This window comes from Frankliniella occidentalis, unplaced genomic scaffold (genome assembly GCF_000697945.3).
Source record: "Frankliniella occidentalis isolate FOCC.00 unplaced genomic scaffold, Focc_3.1 Scaffold20, whole genome shotgun sequence".
NCBI classification, from domain to species: domain Eukaryota; kingdom Metazoa; phylum Arthropoda; class Insecta; order Thysanoptera; family Thripidae; genus Frankliniella; species Frankliniella occidentalis.
The window spans coordinates 1,972,897-1,980,232 of NW_026267150.1; the positions used below are offsets into that span (position 1 = coordinate 1,972,897).

The 7,336-nt window shown below is 50.7% G+C and overlaps 1 protein-coding gene across 1 annotated transcript in view; it reads right to left on the minus strand.

The window, feature by feature from the left end:
- LOC127748640 (prothoracicostatic peptide-like) overlaps positions 1-7,123 on the minus strand; it is a gene marked incomplete at its 3' end in the record, with an annotated part of 51,220 nt that extends 44,097 nt beyond the window's left edge. Inside the window, 2 exon segments of the mRNA XM_052264629.1 lie at positions 498-597; positions 7,007-7,123.
- Between the last annotated feature and the right edge of the window lie 213 nt (positions 7,124-7,336).

The following is a 7,336-nucleotide window of genomic DNA, read 5'->3' on the forward strand; positions in this document are numbered from 1 at the left end:
CCCCCGCTCCCACCCTAACCACTCCGGAGCGCTTCTCTTTTACTGCTGCCCTACAAGTCGCGGGCCCGCGCTCGGCCCCTGCCCTGCCCCACCTCGGCTGCGGTGTGGTCCAGGCGTTGCGTTACGTACGGAGATGGGCCATCAAACGGCCATCCTGGGCATAATTCATTTAACCCACCGGTATGCAGGGGCCAGGGCCAGCGCAGCGGCAGCATCCACGACCACATTCCCTACGGATCGTCGTCCATTTTGGTTTATTTTACATGCGATGGAAAAAATATTTAACAACATGTCCAAAAATATGAGCACCAACAAGACGGTCTCCATACGCGATAATCGACAAATTTGAAGTTTTGACACGTTCTTAGTGGTGGAATAAGTGAACTGATAGGGTAATAATCCTTGTGATATCGGGCATATTTGGACTACTTCAGTCACATGAAGGTATGGAGATCAGTCCTCCAGTCTCGAGCGAGCAGGTCCTAGCTTTAGCTTACCTGCTGTGCGGCGCACGCCCCTCGCTGTTTCTTCTGCCACTATAGGACTTCCCTCCAGTCGAAGCCGTACGTGGGGTGGGGCGGGCGGCTGGGGCCGGGCCTGCGGAGAGAGAAAAAGCGACACAATGATACGCGTCACAATAACAGAGCCGGGCCTGCGCGTGTGTCGGTGCCGGCGGACGGAACTGTTCGGCTAAGAGAAAATAGAAAATCTTTCATTTTGATTTTAAGCTCATGTCGAGATTTGCTTTCTGGTCTACACGCAACCAACTTAAGCTAGAGAACTAATTCTCTAGTACCTGTTTCACCAACGCATGCACCTGACTCTAAGATGAACTCCAATTTCGGGCATGAGATTCTCGACGTGTCCGTCGAGAAAAGGCGGATCTGTTCGCGACCGGTGAACAACGGTGCACCTGCGCGCGCCCGGTGAACAACGGCGGATCTGCACGCGACCGGCCGGTCACACCGGTGTGAACATAGGCGTATCTGTTTTGTCGCGATTCCTTCAGTCAGACTTTGGATGCGTCTTACAACTCCTATCCTACCGCATTGGTTGTTAGCTTATATTTATCCTTGTTCTTTCGTCATTCGATTTTGTAAGTTTCACAACTAAAGGACGCCTATGCGAATAATGGAAAGAAATCAAAGCGCACTCTGCAAAAATCCTTAAAAACAGATGCGCCTTTGTTCACCGGTCGCGCGCAGATCCGCCGTTGTTCACCGGTCGCGCGCAGGTCCGCCGTTCTTTACCGGTCGCGAACAGATCCGCCTTTTCTCGACGGACACGTCGTTCTGCCCTATCTGCAATTTAATTTCGTCTTTCTCTGCTTTCTCTGTAGGCGCATTGGATCCATTCCGAGGCAACACGTTCTCGTATTGAAGTTTACTGGAACGGATTACTCAATATACATCAACCAACCAGACCATGAGTAACGCAAGTACTTCAGAAACTTCTCCTTTGCCTGTTGATTGCCCTTTGTGCAGCTTAAAATTTTCGACGAGCCGTACTTTGCTCAAACACCTCCAACACCACCCTGGAAGTACGCCTAACGAGTGCCCCGTTTGTTCAAAGAAATTCTCGCAGAAGACAGAATGGCGTAACCATCTCCGCACCCACACTGGAGCAAAGCCACTTCCGTGCACCATGTGCAACGAGACATTTATGCAGACTAGTCATCTACAGAGACACATCCTTCAATGTCACAAGGCGCCGTTGGTGTGCTCTGTGTGTAACAAAGAATTTCCGAACGGTCAAAGACTGCGAAGACATGTGCAAGATGCCCACCCTGATTTAACGACCTTTGAGTGTACTGTGTGCAACAAGCAATTTTCAAATAGACTTAATCTTCGTCAGCACATAGAAACTCACAAACAGTAGGCATAATTTATTTTAAGCAGTTACAGACGTTTATCAGGAGTAATCTTCGAAACGTCAGGTCAGCGATGCACGTGCTTTCGTATATTTGCAGCAAGAGACAGCTTAAACGAATCACGTAAACAGCGGTTAATTATTAATACTTTGTTTACTTTATTTGCACGCATGTTTCTGGATGTGGCCTCATAATGCCCTATAAAAATACATATATTATAAATCAAGAGAAACCTCAGGCAAATTGAGTATAAACGAAGACTAAACCCTAATCGTTGATTGGGTTGGAATGTTATGTTTTTACAAAAATTAATCCACAAATAAAGATTTCTTTTTTGTTCTGCAATTTTACTTTTTACGATGTATTTGTTCTTGCATTCTTAAGTTCACATTTACTTCTGATTGTAAAAATGTATCTCATAATAAAATACAAACTTCGATTACGTGAAATTACCAAAAATGTTTTCTAACTTAATATATCTGTAGTGGTACAGTGCAAACTATAGCAAGTACGTGAGACGAAAAGTGTTCGCCAATTGGCCATCACAGTAGTCGCCTCTTTCTCTAAGCGGCACACGCCGACTGTTCCTCATATATGCAATACAAGAGTATGAAATATGATGTGCACAGTGCGTGCACAGCGAGTCACCGTGAGGGTTGCCATGCGAGTCACCACAACACACCCGGTCCGGTCGGAGAGGTTCGCGCAACGTGGATTTGGCGGCGCTATTTATTAAAGGGCGACATTTTTACGACAATACGACGGCGCGCTCAGTAACTAAATCCGCTCTCTTCTCGGCCAACCCCCGCCCTCTCGTCTCGCCTCATACTACCGCGCCAAATACATTTTCCCATTGCGTTCTTTCCTTGTCTAGTGGATTCAATTCTTTTTTATTGTGCCTGTTAGGAGGTGGATGAGGCCTGTTGCTCGCGTTACCGCCGTTGACGGCGGACAACACGTCCTTCATCGGTTTAGACGAGGGCGGTATAATTTTTACCAGCGAAGGCCCGTCCGGCCCGGCCTTCCAGCCCTCCGGCCATGAGCCCCCACCACATGTTCACCATGTCCGCCCCCGCCCGCCCGCTCCCCGACCTCGACGCTATTCTTCCTGGTACATCCGCCCTCCGATCCTACCCCAGCAGCCCGCTCTTTACCCCCTTCTGGCGAGTCAACAAACCATGAACTGTTCAGTTTTTGTACACTTAGAGTGCCCGGCATTTCCGTTGATCTTTCATTATTTTTGTGTGGCAGATACCAGGTTAGGCTGCACTCTCAGACCTGTACTGACTTTTTGTTAGTTACAACGTTAGAATTTTCTACAGCAGTAATTACTGATCAATTTGTAAATTATTCCGTATAGTTTCGCTTAATACATACAAATTGACATCAAATTGACAGTAATGCACAAAATAACTCAACTAATGCGTATTACTCAAAAGAAAACTATAGCCAGTATTCCTGCTGCCTAAAAACCTAAAACAAGTACTGACAAAGGGCGGCAAAAAAATCAGTTATGAGATGAAAGTGTGTGCTTTCTTTTTTCGCTTTGCTGCCCGAAAGTGCACTCTTGTCCGCAGCGTCCTGCAGGTGTACACCTGCAGGACATGTCTGATAGCTCGCCGCTTCCGCCTTTTCCTTCTGAGCCATTGCCCCCTGTGCACACTCGGCAATTGCAATCGATAGAGCAGGCAGTGCTCTTGCTTCTATGGTTGTGACTGCAAGCGGGTGTGCCGTCGCGCCGGTCCAGCTGGCGAGAGCCCCTGTCGTGCGGAGGGTAGGCCGGCCGCCGCACAGCCGCGCGCAACGGGCCAGCGTGCGTGGTGCTGCAGGCGGCCCGAGGCGGCCACCGCATCTATACTTATTGCTTAACGAAACCTCGAAAGTTGCCTACGAAAGAGGCACTTTACATCTGTTACCCACCCCTTAACTGCGTCTAAACAGCATCTGGAGTGGCGCGTAACTGATGATCCGGTGACAGAGTCGCGGGCTGCTTTTCACGCTCGAGTGACACTCAGCAGGTGTAAAGCACCGCGTTTATTCTCTCTCTCTCTCCCTCCCTCCCCCCTCTCTCTCTCTCTCTCTCTCTCTCTCTCTCTCCCTCTCCCTCTCCCTCTCCCTCTCCCTCCCTCCCTCCCCCCCCTCTCTCTTTTTCTCCCTCTCTCCCTTTCTCTCCCCCTCCCTCCCTCTCTCCCTCCCTCCCTCTCTCACTTAAAAAACCTGCAAAGAGTGTGGGGACGCTTGCGCGCCTGGGTGGGCGCGACAACGTAAGACATGAATTGTGCAAATGTGTGTATGTTGAGGTGTGTGTGTGTGTGAGAGAGAGAACAACAACCCAGCATGGAAGTGCAGAACCACGGTAGAGCCTCCCCCCCCCCTTTTCTCTCACGCACCGGCCCGCATTGCCTCTCTTCAAGCCCACTCTCCCTCTCATGACGACGACGAATGGCCTGAGTTGTCGTGCGCGTTTCTTCTCACTGGGGTGAAGTAAGTGTGCGCATTAGAAAAGGTGGGAGGGGGTGGGGCTGGGGTGTTGACGACTGTCCGCGATGCGGGGACTGAGAGCACTGCGTCGTGCAGCCCGTCAAACACTTGGAAGGGCAAAGGTCGGCCCCGCCCCACCAGCCGCTCAAGCTCCGCCCACCACCGTGCCGCATAGCCCCGGTACCATCTATGGCCGGCTAGGGCACGGCTTGGGCATCGGCAGGGCTACTTCGTTGTGCTGCAGAGCTCTGTGTGGCGGCGGGCCCGTACGCCTGGCCTGGCCGATTGACGTTCCTTCGTGTACTGTCCAGAACGGCAGGTGCCAGTGGGCGCATTTCACGGGCTGACAGCTTGACACGGCGCTGACGTCAGCCGGTCAGACAGCAACAGGCATGGACGGATCCTTTTTTATTTATCTGTACGTGGCCGCGGCCACCCCCTAGACGTTAAACGTCCCTCCTAACCTAGCTCGCCGCAAGACGGGACACACACGGCTTTGAGGAATATTCGTGGTTGCTATATTAGGCGAGGTTAAACTCTTTAGAAAAAAATATTCGCATAATCCGGATTTTTTTAAAATACAACCTGACTTTGACATTTCATCATTATGCTGAGTGTGACAGTAAATTTTCGCACTGTAACTTAGGCTTAGGCACAAAGTGCAGACTATCAAATTTGCTTGCTGAGAAGCCAACTGCGTTTTGTTGCTTTGAAGATGGCATGGAAACTTTCTGGTTTGGAGGTCACTGTGTTAACACGTCCGTACCCACACTACAGAGAAGGACCTTTTGGATTCACGATATGTGTAGCAAGAATTTGTTTAGAAGCAATGAGCATCTCCGAACCCACAGTACCGACACTAATCGTCAAATGCTTTCGGTGCTAAAAAAATAATAATATTCGTACGACTGAAGTCTTTGGTGCCACTTGATCAGAGGACTGCAGCGTACGCCCCCTGTCCTGCGCCTCGCCATGCCCCCTACCAGCCCCTGTGGCTCCCCGGCAGCAACCCGCCCGGGCGCTCTTTGGCCTTTCTCGACACGTCTTTGCGCGCGTCTGAATAAGATTTTGCTCACTCCGTCGGAGAAGGAGGCGGCGCGCGTCTGAGGCGGTGGTGGCGAGGGGTGAACCTCGCCGTGAGGCCGGACCCCTGCCGTTCACGGAGGGAGAAGCGGGGGAGCCTTTTCCCATGTTTATATTGGTGACCACGATACAAAGTCAAACGAGTTTTTGCGCAGTTAGCAGGGTGTGCGTGCAAGGCACCTGGACTAGGGTGGCCCACGTCAAAAAACTATCAGACCGGCGGTTAGATATTAAAGATCGAGATTACCCATGCTCTGGGCATTCCAAAACCGCCCCGTAGGTCCCGATCGGACCCCGGGAACCACTCGCTCAATGTCATTGCATTTTAACATGGGTTTCTTATGGGCTTTTGGGTGTAAATGTAAAATCGAAAAATGACCCTGTAGCGTCAGAAAGCCACCGTAGAGCAATATAATTATAAAATTCGTGATTTACGTTGAATTCAGCAATTTATCGTTCGTTACTGTAGCACCTTCACTGTTATTCAAGGAACGTGACGTCACATTTGTTTCAATGTGAAACGTGTCACATTCGTTTGAATATTGTGTCACATTCATTTGAACGTGACTTCACGTGAATTGATGCTCAAATGGGCCCAGGCATTGGCCGATTCACGTTTAAACGAATGTGACACAACATTTAAACGAACGTGACACGATTCACATTGAAACGAATGTGACGTCACATTCGTTGAATAACAGTGTTATACCCAGATTTGCTGCCTCTCAGAAATCTCCATATTTTGAAAAATTAGGGAAAATTCAAAGCATAGTAAATCTGGGTACTCTAGTTTTTTTTTGCCGTGGGCCACTCTAACCTGGATGCTATCTGCAGGGGCTACACATATCAAGGCGGCAAAGTCCCGCATCCGCCAACTCGTCATTTTGCACGCTAATCCGCGGAACCTCAACACTCCCTGCTGCAGTGAGGTTGATACGCGTTTGAAAGGATTACTCGGCCTAGAACACGACAGAACGGGCCGCGGGGCTATTAGTGAGTTGATTGATGCGCGCGTGCCTCAATAATTGAAACACGGTGGAGCGACTCGCCCCCGCCGCTCAAACAAAGCCAGCCGTTGATTGTCGGTTAGCGCCGCGTTAGCTCTGCGTTTGGACCTCAATCAACTTGGACACACGCCGACACCGCCTTCATTTTGTTTCCCCTGGCTGGGCCTGACGCGTGAGCGCTCGTCGGTGCAATGCTATAGGCTGTGGTGCAATTGTACTTTTTCCTATCCCCATTTTGTACACTTTTCTATTTTTATGTTTTGTTTAATTACTCTTGATTATCAAATCATACTACACATATTGCCAGCAATTACTTAGTAAATTTATTTTAGTACTTTCGTTTATTTTTCTAGATCTTGTTAACTTTAAGTTTACTTTTTCCACCCGCTGATTAATGTCCTTCTTTATTTACCTTTTAAATTCGATTTGTTTTCTATTTATAATTGGTTGTTTTTTGTAGGGAAGTAAATAGAGGGCGTGGAAAAGTGGGGGGAGGGGGGGGGGGTTAAGTTAAGGTTGCACGCGGAGGGTCGCGTTCAAGGCCCAGGGTTTTGGCGTGGCCTACCTTCGTGTCGGGGTAGCCGGCGGGGAGGTGCTGCGTCCCGGTGCGGTGCAGCGTGTGTGGGACCGGCCTGCTCCGCACTCCGCTCAGGGCCACGCTGGCAACGGCAATGGGACCGCCGTCCACGCGCCCGCCACTATATAAGCCTTCCTCCCTCCAGCGCGCGCGGGGGTGGGGCGGGCGGGGCGGGGGCGGGGCCCGGGGGCGGGACGCGCGGCGCACCAGGGGAGGCCCCGCCCGGCGCGCCGCGCCGCACTGTTGCTGCTTCTGCTTGGTCCTGCCTGCTCGTGGTGCAGGCCATGGGCCCGGCTAGGCGCTGCAGGTCACCCGAAC